Source organism: Oryza glaberrima, chromosome 3, assembly GCF_000147395.1.
Source record: "Oryza glaberrima chromosome 3, OglaRS2, whole genome shotgun sequence".
NCBI classification, from domain to species: domain Eukaryota; kingdom Viridiplantae; phylum Streptophyta; class Magnoliopsida; order Poales; family Poaceae; genus Oryza; species Oryza glaberrima.
Window position 1 is genome coordinate 21,684,089 of NC_068328.1, and position 17,418 is coordinate 21,701,506.

The window sequence follows — 17,418 nt, forward strand, 5'->3', positions numbered from 1 at the left end:
AAGGAAGGGGAGGAGGGGAGGAAGAGAGGGGAGGGGAGGAGGAAGAGGATTGGATCTGAGAAGAGGAAGAGAGGGGTTGTTCCAATCTTATCTACATATCTATCTGAGACTTAACCGATTAGATGTGGGAGAGAAATATTTACTCCCGGTTGATAACTCTAACCGGGACTAAAGATTACCACTTTAGTCTCGGCTCCAACCGGGACTAAAGATCCTCGACCCCTGACATACATCTGACAAGGGATTAACCGGGACTAAAAATCATCTTTAGTCCCGATTGGTAAAGATCAAAATTTTTTTAACCGGGACTAAAAATCGTTTTTAGTCCTGGTTTTTAATGGAACCGGGACTATTGTGAAATTTGGTCGACCGACCAAAGATGGTTTCTCCACCAGTGAACCGCTTGCTGGCCTGCACCTGCTGCCGGGGACAACGAGCAGGCGCGGCGAACGGAGGAGGGCGAGGTTGAGGGTCTTGAAGAACTGGTGGGACTTCATGTCGGCGCCGCGGCGGGAGCCGAGGCGAGCGGAGGGGTCCTTGGCTAGGAGCCGCGGGCGATGAGGCCGTGCGCGTCGGCGTCGGCCGGCCGCTTTAATTTCTCTCGGTCCCTAACTATATATGCCGCCACGTGCATGGCTAGCTAAGCTCATCATCGATCCATCTCCCTGCAGCTACGTACTGTACTTGTTAGCAACCAATCCCATCAAATCATCCGCCGTTTGCTGCTGCCGCTGCTGCTACGTAACTATACACCTTGTTAGCAATCAACTTGATTAGTTAGGTTTAACGACGACGGCAACAGGGACAGATATGACGGCCGCCCTGCAAGCGCTGCTCGACCCGACGGCGCTGTCCCTGGGCCTGCCCACGCCGGTGATCAACAAGGAGGAGTACCTCGCCATCTGCCTCACCGTGCTCGCCGGCACGCGGGCGGGGAAGGCCCTGGTGGGCAAGGCCGTCCTAGGGGTGTGCGGTCAGCGCGTCCGCACAGGGCCTCCAATTTTCAGGGACCCCTTAGGTCCAAAACTTCAACACTAGTCTAACTAGTTCCGAAAATCTGTTATTTTTTCTTATCGTTTCGGTTTCGATTACGTCTTTGCCGGTTCGCACAGTTGCGCCGCTTCGCAATCTTGAATCGCCTCCCACTGTGGAACTCGCCAATCGCCAATCGCAACGAACGAGAGGAGTAAACGACGCCTTACCTCTCTCTCTCGTGCGGTCGTGCCGCCTAACGCCGTCGCCACCTGACACCTGTCACGCCCCTAACCTAATTCTTTCCGGTAATTTCTAATCCGGTAATCCCTAATTTTGAATTATCATTTTAGGCCATACTAGATTGCTATGAAATATATTACGGAGTATAAATTATTTTCATATTATATCATCAATTAAGTTTTTATCCTTCAACTTTGCACAGGGCCACCCTGATGGTGGGAGTGGGAGACCAGCAGGAGGTGCAGCCATGTAGGCCTGCATGCGGTTCTCCCCGAGGTGGCGAGCGGCGGCGCGCATGGCGCCGCCGTGGACAGGAGGCCACCCTCCGCAACATTGTCCGCCGACCACTTGCCTTCCTCTCTGCCTCCGGCTCGTGCGGCCCCGCCAATGCTGACATGCGCCACCTCATCGCTCACCTCCTTGCCAAGGACCCCGCCGCCCGTCTCGGCTCCCACGCGGCGCCACCGACGTGATGTCCCACCCGCTCTTCAAGACCCTCAACCTCGCCCTCCTCCGTTCGTCATGCCCACCCGTTGTCCCGGACGCTGGCGCTGCGCCGCTGCACTGGTCGCAGTCGTGTAAGGTGGCGCCGACAACGCAGCCATCGCCGACGACAATGAAGATGGCCTGATCAGAGTTTAGAGAGGAGAGAGAGGAGGAAAGGAGAGGAAGGGAGAGGCTGGCCTGCTTTCGTGGCATCCTGAGATGTGGGGCCCACGTGGGTCCCTCACTGACTCAGCCGCCACGTCGGATAAATCCGGAGTCAAAACCACCGATGGATCTAGTTTGCACTGGTTTTTATAAGTTGGAGGATGAGTTGTATCCGGTTTTGTGGTTGGGGGACGATTTTGTAACTTGATGACAAGTTCAGGGGTGTACTTTTTCCTTGAATTTTTTTCGTTTTTAGATTTTTTTTAATATTTACAGAAATAATCTATCGACCAAAACAATTGCAGCAATAGCCCCTGCCGCCCCAATGGTGGGCGGCAAGCTGACGTGGCAGACGGTGGGTCGACCGCGCCGTCGGCCAAAATTGCGATTAGGCCCTTGCCGCCCATAAAAAGCTTGCGGCACTACTTTTTTCATCTGGGTCCCTTGCCGCCCTCTATTGACCCAGATGAAAAAAGTACGGCCAAAAGATTTTTCTATGTTATGTTAATAATAAATAAAGAAGTATTTATTGGTAAAACTTGTTAATATTGTTATAAAAATGTATTGAAGTTGGTTGTTGCGCAATTTCATATGTTAAGTGAGGTATTATTTTGTACCTTATTCGACGTATTAGTACTCGGATAATTTATATAGGCCTATCGCAGTCTGGGTCGTAGAAACATTATATGGACTTAAACAAGGAGAATTATGTAACATGAAGAAATAGTAGTACAATTTGAACATGATACAACTATTTGCATTGCGGTTACATAATGATATTAGATTCGAACTAGGAGGGAGGTAGTGCAATAGTTGAACACAACGATGATGTAGTAATGGGACAAGGAAGCATGACAGTAGAAATTTCAATATGCCAAGTTGTCTGATAATAGCTAACCCCTACGTGAGGATCCCTCTCCTCTCTCAAACCGCGCTTTAGTAACCCTGTATTGCTCTGGTAGTTCAAGCTGCACAACACGGCTAGGTGGAGTTAGAACCCTTCTGGTGTCTATCCATTCTCTGTATTGACATCTCCTTGGTAGTTCCTGGGAGGAAAGAATAGATGTAAAGCAAGCAAAGTTAGTAAATGTTGTGAGAAAATAAGGATTCATGTAATCAAAATATTCTTACCATGAAATCGTCGTCAAGAATATTTGGACAAACAAAGAACCTTCGACCCAATGTTGTAGGATTTATGGAATGAAGAACCTGACAACGATCACCACACCTGCATCTTGGACGGGCTTCCCATGGAGGAAGTGCCGTAGTTAGCACCCGCTAGTCGCTCTGTTGTTCACGACATTGTCGTTCATAAGCCGCTTTTCTCTGTAAGTATTGCTCAGTACTTTCGGATGCGAAATACCAGCGACCTTCTTGTAAACAAGTGGTTATGCGCAAGCCGTAGTGCGGGTCTGCCGAATAGAGTAGTGTTACAAAGAATAAAGCGATTGCCCATACGGAATGAATAAGCATATGCAGATAATAAAATACCTCACGGTCATAGTTAGGGCACCTAAAAAAGCGCCTTCCTCAAATATCAGGATTCCTCGAAGCCATTAGTTGGCATCGATCACCGCAAAGGCAGAGAGGACGCTGGCACCAAGGTGGTAGTAGGTATACATAAGGATCGCTACGCCAGTTTGGATCCTCAACACCCCCGTGTCTAGCCATTGACGAAAGCCGGTCGGATTTGTAATGAAGCAAGTGGGGAAGAGAGTACTGAATGTGACCGAGTTCTGAAAGATTGTGAGGCCTCACTCGTTAAGGCGACTTATATAGGCGCAAAAAATCGAGTGATACCCCTGACATGTGAACGTGGTGGGGTATGGTGGGTACGCCTGATTGGCGCCGAAAGTTACATGGCTGATCGGCGCCGAAAGTTACATTGGTCGTATGCGCCAAATGGCGGGCAAATACTCGTATCGCACGCGAATAAAGGAGGCTGCATCGGTGCGGCAGAAAGTAGTCGTGCATGTGCCGAAAGGTATCGTGCATGCGCCGAAAGGTATCGTGCACATATAACAACAACGTAGTCATTACACAAGCATACAGTACTGGAAAGTGAAGCAAATAAACAAAGAGAAGACTGCTCTACTGACCCTGCCCCGCGCCGCGACCACGCTTGGTCCTCCGGGCCTGTGCTCGCACGTGGTCCTGGGAGTAGGTGAAACGATCGGTGGCACAGCACGGGTAGCACGAGTGTCCCGCGGAGGAGTGGCCTGCGCCTGGTCCTGCTTCTGCACCGGCGGTGTGCCTCCTAGTTGTGAGGGGCCGATGACGTCCTCTGTCAAGCCTGAAGCAAAGTCGAAGTCAGTGATGTCGAAGAGCAAGGTGGAAGGCAGCAAGCGGTCCGACGAGGTCCCAGCATGGTCCAGTGGTGGACCCTGACTCGACATGCCGGCTGCCTGTGATGAAGTCCCGGTGTACTGCCAGAACTACGCTGAGTGCGAGGTCGACGCAGCTGCTTGAGACGCTGACCCTGCAGCCTGGGAGAAGTGGGCGGCCTGCGTCATAGCAAACTGGGCGAAACCTACACATCGACAAACGGGACCCTTGTAAGCTAAGACATAAAATGCATGTAAATTGATTGTCGAAGTAATGTTGTTTTTTTAAGTACCTGTGGGGGGCACAACAGAAGGCCTAGCCGAGGAAGGCGGGGTGCTGAACGGTGCACAAAACCCTGAAGCAATCGGCAAGTGAAACGGCTTACTTATATGTGCGAGGCATGTACAGAAATAGTAATAAAAATACTTACCTCCGTGCGGAGGGGGAGTCGGCCTAGGAACGTGCGCAGCTGGACGGGGACCAGTCGGTACGGGTGGCCGCTGTATAGCTGCGTCTGCCCGAGCAACGTCGTCTGCACGACAGGTGAGCACTCGGAGAATCGAGCGCATCGACTCCACCATTCGCGTGTACATCGTCAGGTGCTCCTCTACGGGTACCGGAATCCCCGCGCCTAAATGTTGGATCGTCGTTGAACCGTCAATGACGACCCGGTTGATGTCGTCGACCTACATGGTTAATTTGTTCGTACATATTCGTAAAATTTGACGAAGAGAAAGACATGAAAACATAAAGGAATGGTGAGATGCAAGGTACTCACAGCACGAGCGAAGTCCTGGTCGCGGTGCCTGGTGTAGAGGTCTCTAGTGCTCGCAACATGGGGCTGCTACTCCAAGAGAGCGAAGGTGACCCTAGTACGGGTGCGTGGCTGGTACCAGCGTAGATAGGCCTGATACGCCTCCTCAGTGTGTGGCTCTCCCTCGTGGTCCACGACCTCCTCGGTTGCGAGCAACCAGTCCTCAACAAAAGTCGCCAATTTGGCGGGCCAGTCGCCAGCTGACTGCTGACCCTTGCGTGAGTACCTGCGAATTAATGTGTAATATTAGTGTGAATCGACAGATGTTACAAATTATTGTGAACAGGTAGATTTTAATGCAACAACGGAAAGCATAGTGCAAGATCTTACCGGTGAACAGCAGCTGGGACGGTGGTCGGAAACGGTACTGGAAAGGGATGACGGAAGCCGAACTGCCGCATCACGCGGAAAGGGGCGTGAGGCTCAACGCAGATGTCGAAGACCATCGGAACCGTAGTCATCCAGTACGCCTGGTCCCTGGTGCAGAGTGTGGACAGACCCAACGGCGCACGAGCCTGGGTAGCCGCGGCACTGTAGGGCTCCCACACGATGTCAGTCGGCAGAAGGCAGTCGAACTCCATAACAAACTCAGGATACGACCGCCTAACCTGGACGTGAGCCCATCGGCGCTGCAATACGAGACGATCGATGTGATGTACAATGAACTTAGCAATTAACTTAACAATACGATAAGATCGATGCAACGTACCTGACGACGGCACCACAGAGTACCCATCGTAGGGTAGTCGACCTCTGGTCGCTCCTCGTACAATGACTCCTCGTACGCGTGCTGGTCCACCTCAGGGCGGCCGATCGTAATCCTCTCAGCTGCCCAGATAGAAAGAAAGAGAGGGCACCCACCAAAGGTCGCGCTGGGATCCGTCTTCGTGCAAGCCTCACAAAGTGCACGGTACAGAGCCGCCAACAACGCGGAACCCCAGCTCCACTGAGGCACCTCGCCTACCGCGGCGTCGGCGATGCTTCTGGCGTAGTGCACGAGTCCCTTGTCGACCGCGTGCCCGTGACCGCCATAGAACATCACCCAGCCAAAAAGCCAAAGCAAGTACGCCTCCAAACAGCGGTTGTAGGAGTACTCGTCGGCCTCCGCCTATAGCTGCTCGACCTGCCAGCCGTCGATAAAATGTTAGGCACCTTAACTGCGGACTAAATATGTAATACGATTGTCATTTCGGTACAAAAACACTCATGGTGAACTGAAGCAGCCACCTCTTCGTAGGTCCGGTGTTGCGGTGGTGTGCCAATGGCTCGAGCGGGAGGTGCGATGCGCGCTGTACTAGTGCGAAACGTGCCGTCAGATCGTCCTGCCAGTCCACAGCCGTGGTCACTGGCCCAACAGCGTTTCCCGCGAGCGGTAGCCCCAACAAGTACGATACGTCCTGTAGGGTAGGGGCTACCTCACCGCACGGCAAGTGAAAAGTGTGCGTCTCTAGCCTCCATCGGTCGACCAAAGCTACTAGGAGGGACCTGTCCACAGTCCATCGTCTGGCTGGATCCGCGTCGCCGGCGGCAGCCTCCACCAGCCGACACATCGGTAGGAGGCCGGCCTCACGCAGCCTGCAATAACAAATTAATATGTCATTATAAAAAATATTACAGCGCAACTAACTTATAGTAAAACACTGTTCGTACCTCTCGACAAAGGAGTCGTGAACCGTGAGTAGCTCACCGCACGTCCGTGCCCGGAACGTCCCAAGCTGAGCCCCCTGCACCGCAGTAAGGTGAGACCGGTGTCGGTGATCTATCGCCGGGTCCAACAACTGAGGTGTATCCTGACGTGCCATCTCTGAAAAATATAGTGTTTCGTGTTAGAACAATTCAAAAAATAGTAATGTAAAACAAAAGATAACTTGCAAAATTATGAAATAGTAATAAAATCATAAGAATAATTATGTACAACAAGAGTACAGGCTATTTAAATATAGCAAACGTTACTAATGGTACATAACGATGACATGCAATTTAACATATATGTAGAGTTCGATAATATAACATAACATTACGTGTCGAAGTCCGACATACATCAGCATACCTAAAGACGTTAGGCGCCTTAGTCTGACGTTACATCACGAGACCAAAAGACACGACATGCCGAAGTCTGAAATTACACGACGAAACATAAACACATCGATAAGTTCGAAATGAATTACAAGCAAAGCCACATGCCAACATAGAACATAAGAACTACACCACGTAGCCAGACGTGGCACGACGACGCCTAGGACGTGGTCGAGTGGAGGTAGTGCCTTCACCTGTAGGGCGAGCTCCATCTGCTGCTGATCCTGATAGTCCTGCCTCCGCCGCACTTGGTTTCTCCTTGTCTTTAGGACAATGCTTGTAGGTGTGCCCATGTTCATCACATTTGCTGCAACGCTTCACCCTGCTAGCCTCCGACTCATCCATATCGTTGCGGATGCGATGAGTCCTCCTCCTTCCAGCCTTGCCTCGGAGCTTCGATGGGTCAGGAATATTGAGTACTTCATCGTTAGTCTCTGTGAACTCCCCAGCTATGCCGAACCCATAAATCTCGCCGCTCCATGTATGATATATTGCTTGCTTACTGAAGTAATGTGACACATATACTGCATCTGGTGCCACACTCCGCTGCGGCAACAATGACATGGGTGCATGGCCTGTGGAGCAGCTTCGGCTTTGCACAAGAGCAATGACATGTGCCATCGGCTTTGAGAACACACTTCTACTTCACTCTCTTGCGGTAGATACCCCTGCCTGCCTTATCTTGACATAGTATCTCAAACCTGTGCTGTTGAGTACCTTGCACTAGAGCTCGATGTTTCATGGTCTTTTTACGCAACTCCTCTAGCTTTTTCTGCATGAAAGTTCCAAACAAAATGCTGTTGTTCGGCATAGAGGGAAGAACTGCCTGGAACCGATCCCTAAAATACCTGCATGTCCCATGTAAAATGAACTCCACTATGCCAACTAGTGGCAGTCCACGGACACCGCACATCACCCAGTTGTAAACTTCTGCCAAATTTGTTGTCATTATTCCATATCTAGCACCACCTGTGTCATACGCCTTGGCCTATTTCTCTTTTGGTTCATGCAGAATCCACTGAGAAAATTTCCGAATCTCCAATCCAGTTCTTCTAACCAATGTTGGACTATCCGTTGGGAGAGGTCCAAGAGCTTGAGGAGGGTCAGCAACGGCGGTCGATGGAGCCGCTACACGCTGATCACTGCATTTGGCTGTCAACTCATCTAATCTCTTCCAAAGCTCGTTGAATTTTTTCTCCTAGTTCTGATTGCACAGCCTCTTGAACATGTTCATGAGCTCCTTGTTCTTGAATTGCTTGAAGAAATTAGCTCCCATATGAAGCATGCACCACCTACTCTGTACATCTTCCCAAACACCAGGGTATCCTCGTTCCATACTCCCAAACTGCAACTCTTCTATCGCTCGCAGAATGCCAGCGTGCCTATCATGTATCAGGCACACATTTGGCCTTATACTAACAACTTTTGTTTTAACCAATTTCAGGAACCAGTACCAGCTGTCGGTATTCTCACTCTCAACAAAAGCAAATGCCAAGGGGAATAACTGATTGTTCCCATCTACCCCTATTGCTGTTAGTATCTGGCCCCGATACTTTCCTGTCAAGAATGTCCCATCAATGCAGAGAACAGGACAACAGTTCACGAATGCCATCTTGCATGCATGTAGAGCTAAGAACGCCCTTTGCAGCACACTCTTGCCAGGATGTTCAATTGAGGGGAATTTCTTCACTTCGTAAGAGCTCCCAGGGTTTCTTTCCTCGATAACACCAAGCAGGTGTGGCAAATTGTCATACGTGGCTTCGTAAGTTCCAAATCTCATCTCTATTATTTTCTGTTTGGCCCTCCAGGCCTTGGCATAGCTAATAGTATACTTGTATGTCTCTTCGATGTGTCGGATTATTGACCTTGGTTCATATGTGAGATTATCGATGACATGCGCATACATCTCAGATGCAACAAATACACATGTAATGTTCCTGTGGTATTTCTGAACACCAGGTAGAAAACATGTATGCTTGGTAACGACTGACACTGTCCAATAATCCTTCCATTTCCCCTTATACGCGTGCACTCTCCAGGGACAACCATCTTTTTCCTTAACACACCGAACTTCATATTGCGACCGGTTCGACTTGGCAACCCAAAGCTCTTTATGAAGTGACACTGCAAAATGTTTTACCGCCTCCTTCATATCTTCTGCTCTACTATAAATCGCTCCCTGAATAACCTCATTTTCTTTGTACTCCCATCTCACACTATCCTCTTCAGAGACGATTAGCCCAGAAAAATCCTCACTAGCCCATTCTGCTGGATTAATATCCGTCTCATCATCTAACGAATCACCTTCCTCTACACGCTCGTTGTCAGAATCCTCCCTCTCCATTTCATCCACAATGGCACCGACAGTCTCCCCCTCGTCGGCCACTCCACCTGGTTGAATGCCCACTAGAGCTACTACGCCCCCGTCCTCTCGTGCGTTGACCTCCTCCACAGAAGTCTCATTTACTTCAGCACTTGGTCCCTCGCCATCATCCATGTTCATCTGCACACTTGGATCCTTCGGGTGCACAAACGGAACCAAAGCTAGAGGCCACCCGCGTTGCAATGCATTTTCCAAATACCATCTCCACACTCAAGAGTTTTGAACTGGCATTAGTTCCCAATAAAAATCCTCAGTTGCCCGACTTACTATAACATTGATTGTTATGTCACTTGTCTGTGGATCAACTCTCAAGCCCCTCATTAACCATCCTTTTATAGGAGGTACACTCCTCTCAGCCGGTCTATCAATTCCCCTTTCTGATATAATAAAATCTGACAGATCTACCCCAGTTGGCCCGTAACGGACGTTTCCTGGTCCATGGTAAACTTGGAATATTTGTTTGATCGACATATCTGTCAACGAAATAACTAGATCATATTACTCTTTCATGCAATAAACATCTACAACGTAATATCTTCTTGTGTAAGCCAATGCAACGGTAATATATTGATTCCAAACTAGTAGATCTACGTAGTTACCGATATCTACAATACGCACTTCTAGATTAGTACAACTAAAACCCTAAAAATATAATGCATTTATTCAAACAAAATTTTTAAAAAATACACACTATTTAACTCAATAGTCACATATACGATCTATGAATATTACCTGAAATCGGCGTCTGAATCCGGCAGGGCTTCGCCCCTTCTTCTCTTCTCCTTCCCTCTCTTCTTTTTTTTTCACTAGATTTGAGGGGGGAGGAATGAGGGCTGGGGGCTGGGCGGCAGGCCTTTTATAGGCAGCGAGGCCTGCCGCCCGGCCAGAGGGCGGCAAGGGGCCGCTTGCAAAATGGCCGGCCCCGACTGGCTTTTTTGCATTCGGGCCGCTTGCAAGGGGCCGCTTGGGCCGTGCGCATGCCATGCCGCCTTGCTGCCTGATGGGCCTTGATGCCTCGTTGCCAATCCGGCTAGCCCGAGCGAACAGGCCACCTCCATCGATCAAACAGCTAGCTTGATATGCTACAGTGATCACATTACCATTGGTGTTTACAATTTGACAAAATTTACTACATCACCCGCTCAAAGTTCATGGTCTTTGTTACTGCAAATCCAGAAAACGTGATACAGTTTATAAATGCTCTAAAAAACCAAACCAATAATTTGCTAAAAGGTACTGCCACCATTATTTTATTATTTACGGATCAAATAGAGAGAGAAACAACGTAGAAAAGACAAGTTTGCCCCTCTGCCTCCATGTACCTCCTGCGGTTGATCACCTCCTCCCATCACGTCCTTGCATGAGAAATTTTTACTGCGCTGCTATGGACCGCTGGTTCTGAACCGTTTGGGACTTGAACAATTTGTAGTGAACCCTTGTGCTAGTATAAAAGATTGTTTGTGTATGTCTACTCAGCTCACTTACGTATTCGACCTAGTGTTTCAGTGTATTAGCGTGATAAATAATAGCCATGCTGCATGTTCTAGCTTGAGAGTATAAGAAATAATATGCAAATTAAGGAAATGAGAGACGTTTGGCTTGCCTGGAACCGTGCGCCTTGTGGAAGTAATCGGTGGTTTTTGATGCCGCCGGCGCCGGTGCGGATGAAGATGTGGCGGGCGCCCAGGCTTGTTGGCAGGGCACTGGTCAGCTACGGCTTGCGCTGGTGCCCGGCACGGCTGCAGCACACGCGCCAGTTGTCGCAGCGAAACGTACTCGAGCCGCCCGTCGTCGTTGTTAGATAGCTTGTCGTCGATCCTGTTAGTGCGTGTACTGGTCGCTGAAGTCGGCGATGGTCGATAATCAGGGTGAAGATATGTCCGCCATCCTTGTCTGTCCGATCCGGATATACGTACGTATATGCCTCGACACCACGCCCTCAGGCTGCACGCGCCACTGATGCCTCGCCGCGGCGCGCCAAGGTTGGACACGTCAGTGCTCGTGGCGGCCTCCACGGTCGCCCATGCATGATGCGGCTAGGTGCGCCGTCAACTCAGCATCAATGTAGTGGAGGTGTAGCTCGTCGATCGTGAATCAGCTGATGGACGGTGACGCGGCACGACACAAAGAGGCGGACGAGCCACTTGGCGGCCAGAGACGCGGTGCGCACGTGGTCACGGGCGATGTCGGGGTGAATATAACAGCAGGTTGGCCCGCTCATTTGCGCGATTTAAGTCATTTTATGTTTTACTCATATTACTTTTGTTCTTTAAACTATAAAACATGTGTTTGTTTACTAAGTAATTGTTGTCTGTTTCAGTATAATTATATTTAATATTTATCTATATGTTTTTATTCTTTAAGCATATATTAATTGTGCCATGGTGTTGCGCAAGCTTAGAACCATAGCTGCATGTGAGATCATGTGAACTACCATCCTTTAAACTTACTCAAGACTATTGTCGGCTGATGCTCTCTTGTCTGTCCGCTACAGTGGTCGAGCTATCATGTTGTCAACTCCTTGAGCTTGCTCTCCACTTTAGACATTACTATCATCAAGCTCGCTTTCTATTATCATACCGTCAATCTTGTTCCATGGCCATTGCACTCTTTGTGCTTACTTGTGGTTGTCACCTTGTTTGATCTCGCCTCATGCACAATTGCTATTGTCCTCGAGCTCAAAACTTGCAACTGAAACTCATCAGCAAGGGCTGGGTATCCGAGCTTATTCATGATCGTCTCATCCTCGATCTCAACTGAAACAATCACTACTGCTATGCCCTCAAGCTTGTCCACAACCACCATTATATCGACCTCGCTCGACATTCTCGTTAAATTTCTTGTGTAGTTTGTCTTCAAACATATATGCTCTCAAGAAAGTGGTGAGGAAGAAGGGTGGCAAAAGATGTAAGCTTGAAAAGATAATGCATGGCTTTTAATAGTAGGACGGTAAAGATGAGAACAAAGATGATTCTTTATAGTAAGATGGCAAAAGTGAACTAAAATTCCTGCTATATGTTTAAAATCGTAATATATTTACTGTATGTCAATTTTGTCTATCTAAAAGTATAATGTGGAAACAAATACCTTTTGCAGCCTATTATTATCTGTACCAATCTATATTATCTATGATTATGGAGAAGATTAACCAATGACCACATGAATATATATGATGTGCAATTTGTTCTGTGCCTTATTTCAAGGCTCTTTTTACATTATTTCTAGTAGGATTTTTTGTTGTTAAATGTGTATGATCTAATGGTGTAGAGGTCCAAGTGGCTGTTTATGTTTTGTTTGACTCGCTGACGCATCAAAATCTAATCCTTACGATCTAGATATATTATGATCTAAAAATGTAGATTTTTCTTTTCTATAGCAGATCTAGACCTTACGATCTAGGTATATTATGATAGAACGGTCTAGACCTTACGATCTATATATATTATGATCTAAAGGTGTATTTTTTTCTTTTTATAGCAGATCTAGACTTTACGATCTAGATATATTATGATCTAATGGTGTAGATTTTTTCTTTTTTTTCCTTTGTCTAATCTTTTTTTTTGTTTTTTGGTTAATATGGGATTTTCTAACCCGTGAGAGTGAACGTCGTGGCTTTTTTTCCTATTACATTGTATTCTAATCGGATTCTTCTTAACTGGAATTTTAGATATTTCCATATTGTATTTATAGATGGACTCTTACCTAATATCAATTACGGCGGCGGGCCACGGCTAGGGTGGCAGTGCCGGCGGCGACGGCTAGATTAGGGTTAGGGTTTGTTTTTTCTTTTTTTTGTTTCGATTTTTTATTTTCCCGTGCGGGCAGCACGCGAAAATCGATTTTCCCGTGCGGGTGCATCGCCCACACGAAAAAATCACGCATTTTCGCAGACGATTTCTTCCAGACGGTCGAATCTTCTGCACGCGAAAATCGATTTCATCCGCACGGAAAAATCCTTGTAGTAGTGTAATCGATTTTCTCTATTTTTAAAAAATTAACCGGTAGCCAATGAAATTGTACTAGATAATGCATGTTGCATGCATGCATTCACATTTGGCATATGTCTGTCGTTAACACTCGTACGGGCTACTCCAGAACATATATTGTATAAGAAAATGCTTGCTTTTGTCAAAAGGGACAAGCACAAGCAATAGCAAACATACAGATCACTACAGGTTCTACGCGTGCATATGGTCAAAGAATCATTCGTATCTGATCAAGCAGAAGCGTATGTATGTACGTACATAGCTAGGACATATATATATATATATATATATATATATATATATATATATATTAACTCCCTCTCTCTCTCTAACCTAATGGCGCCATGAGCTACAGTTGGACATAGCTAGCTTATTAGGCAGCTTGTCCAGTGTCGTACTTACCGAGCTGTCTCACATGTACAGTGCCCACACGCAGAAGCATCCCATGGTGCAATGCTAACACCAAGCTGTACGTGCCATGCACACTTCTGATTTGTCCATGCATGCATGGTCACTCTTATCATCATATCGGTTCCATCCATTCATTGGCCCTCGATCCATATCGATCTATCATCGCATGCATGCAAGCGCTCCTACTAGGTAGGTATGGTACTCCAGTAATAACTCCACTCTGGATCGTCGTCAGACCCCACACCCACCAACTACACATACACACATCCTTCTCGAGCCTTGAACAAGCTATCCATCACCTTTCACTTTTATATAAAGGCAAACAAAAAGCGATGATCTTTTAGGTGAGAATTTACTGTGTGTTTGCTATCACATTATTGTGTACGACATATGCAAGAAATGTATGGAAAAAATATATTATATATATATGATGTGGCTTCAGGGCTAGTAGCTATTTTTTCCCTGCAGGTAGATCTCATTAAAAAAGAAGCTACTAGCTAGTGTTGTCCATGTTTGCCAACATTGTTGGAATTTTTTTTAAAAAAAATGGAATTAGTAAGCTTAGTTGGTTAATTTCAATATGCAACCATCCGTGCATGCATAAAGAAATTTGTGTAGTCTGCATCTAAGCTGGAGATACTATTACTACAAATACTGCATCTATGTTTGAATGCATCCAAGTCTTAAAAAAAGAAAAAGAATGTTCACCACATGTCATCACAAAAATGCTTGATATATACCTAGACCCGTATCAGGTTCAGTCAGGTGACGAACTAAAACTCTATAAGCAAGAATATATAGCAGTTAGCAAAGCTCTTTACCGATAGCTACATTTTTGAAGAAAAAATGTCTGGTGTGATTACTGGACAGCGATGGACCCGTATGTAAAGCGGTTGCATGCATTAGTCAATGCTAGTCATGCATGTCCGTCTTACAAGCACAGCGCAGCACGCGTACGTACGTACGCACGTAGGATCGATCGAGCAAGCGGCTGGTAAGTGTAGTGACATAGGCCAGGTGCAGTAAAATGCATGGCAGACAGGGCGATGTGCAATGATCAGTACAACACAACACACGGCCAGGCCGGCCGGCCATTAATATTTTGCTTCTCATCTCTCTTGCTCCTTTTTCTTTTTCTTTTGGCTCGTCGTCCTCTAGCGTTTGTACTGGAGACAGTGTCTGCGCCCGCGAAAGAAGGATCAAAAAAATTATACATATATATATCCACCAGAGAAAACAACAACAAAACGTAAAAAGGAAATTAAAGGCAATGCAGCATGCATGAGATGAGAAAAAAAAAAGAGCAAAAGTCCGGAAAGCCATCGGAAAAGAAAGAAAGAAAGAAAGAGAGAGCGGCCGGTGCTCGCTTTAGGGAGCAGCGAAAGCCCAACGGGCGTCACCGATCGATCGACCGATCGGCCGCTCTGCAGCAGCGAGCGTTGCATCTCGCATGCACTTTGCAGAGAGGAAGCTAGAGGTAGACGACGACGCGCGAGGCATGCAGCGAAGCGAGGAGAGCAAGCGCTGCAAGCGGGCGAGAGCGAGTGATGGAGACGTGTGAGAGGAGAGAGGCCTCTCCTCTGCTGCAGGTGCACGCATGCCATTTGCGTCCATCCAGTCCACGACAAGGGAATATCGTCGTCGATGCAGCAGCAGCACCAGCCGCCCTTTGTTTATTTACCACCATACCTTGCTACACATCCACTTTACTAGTTTCATATACACATTGTAGAGGGAGAAAGTAAGAGACAGAGAGAAGGTGTTGTATATATACTCCTACCTCACACATTCTCATTCTCTATACATAGGAGTATATATCTGTCGTCGATCTTCTAAAACTAGTACGCACATTCTATCTGTATGTCGCTCCGATGTTCATCAGAAAGTTGTTAAAATAATCAAAGCATGTTTGTTGCAGGATCATTGTCTTGAAGGGATCAAACGTACGCAGATGTGAATAAACTATTGCCCGAATCTCTCTGACCCCTTTTTCTTCGGACATCACCGATCTGGCCGTAATAAACAGGTTATTCCCTGTTTAACTATCTATCCACGGTCTCCAATGCAAATTTGCAGCCAGGAGGAGGATCGGAATGGAAGCGGCACTTGCAGTAAAAAAATTGAGGCATCGAAAGAATAGGTCGCGGTACGTACGGCCAGGATCGTCCGTAGCTGGGATGAGAATTACCAGCAGATAATATGTGTTGGTTCTTTGTTCGGAGCGAGTAAAAAATTAGTGGTAACATTTAAGCCATAGGTAGGAAGCAAATCAAGAGAGACATCGCACAGTGGATTCTGACATGACTGTGCATTCAGGCGTGATTACTTTAAGGCCAGCACAGGATAAGGCTGCTGATATCTTCACTGAGACAGCGAGATTAGATAACTGCTGCCAGGTGAGCTCCATTGGTGTTACTTAAGCCAGCTTCAACATGATTCGAGCATGGAGAGTTTGGGCCTTTTATTTTGTGTGTGGAAAGGAGAGTGTGGGCATGCATGTGTCAAGATGGGTGGATAAATTGGTACAAATGGTTGAGCATATATAGATTATCACCTTGAGAAGTGTTACACCTTAGTTACAAAATTTATACCCTCATAACCTCACAATATCTGCGCCTTATTGGAAAATGTTACACATTTATCATTATTTATATAATACACTGTTGGAATATTGTCGGTTCTTCTTTAAATGTTATTTTACAGACAAGAGAAACAAAATTTTGATCAAAAAGAGCATCTGCGCCCCTTTCAACATTCATAAAAAGATGGCAAATTTACGGGATAGGTAATCAGAGTGCTTGGGTGGTGCTCAGTTCTATATATATATATATCGGTCTGTACTGGCTGCATTTTGATGAAAGCTTTGATAAATAACATCTCTGTTTGTTCTAAATCAGCATACACATCGTTTCATGCGATCGAAACATATAATTGGCACTCTGGTCAATGTAGATGCGTTGTACTGGAGCACATATTCGATGATTTGCAAAGTCCGAATTTTCAATAAATTGCAAATATTCGATAAAAGGACGCATGAGTTGCGTCAATTACTCAAAAATTCACAAGGTTCAAACTTGAAACAGCAGCAGTCAGCAGTGCGCTCCTAAAGAAAGCAAATTCAACCGGAGACTTTCTGCGCCCAAGACTCCCAACACTCCCCACGCATAATTCACACCAAGACACCGGCCCATGGCTCATGGCACGCACAGTTGTCGCCGCTGGATCTTACTGTGCATCTCACCTTACCCTACATGCGTAGTACTCCCCTTGACGATCTACCTATATTTACACATAAACGCAGGACCTAGGAGAGGGCTAGAACCAAACGGAACCAGAACCCACAGGGCCACTACGGCAAAAGCACGGAGGAGTAGGGGGTATGTAGGACGCTCCTCCGGGCAGCGTACATCATCTGGGTGTTCCGATGATAGGAGCAGTGTTTAGGAGAAAAGCGCTCTGCTGCTGCATGCAGGCTGCAGCAGGCACTAGCCAAGCCAAGAGAGAAGAAAAAGGCGACAGGGGAGACAGACAGGGCGCAATCATGCCGACCCCCCCAA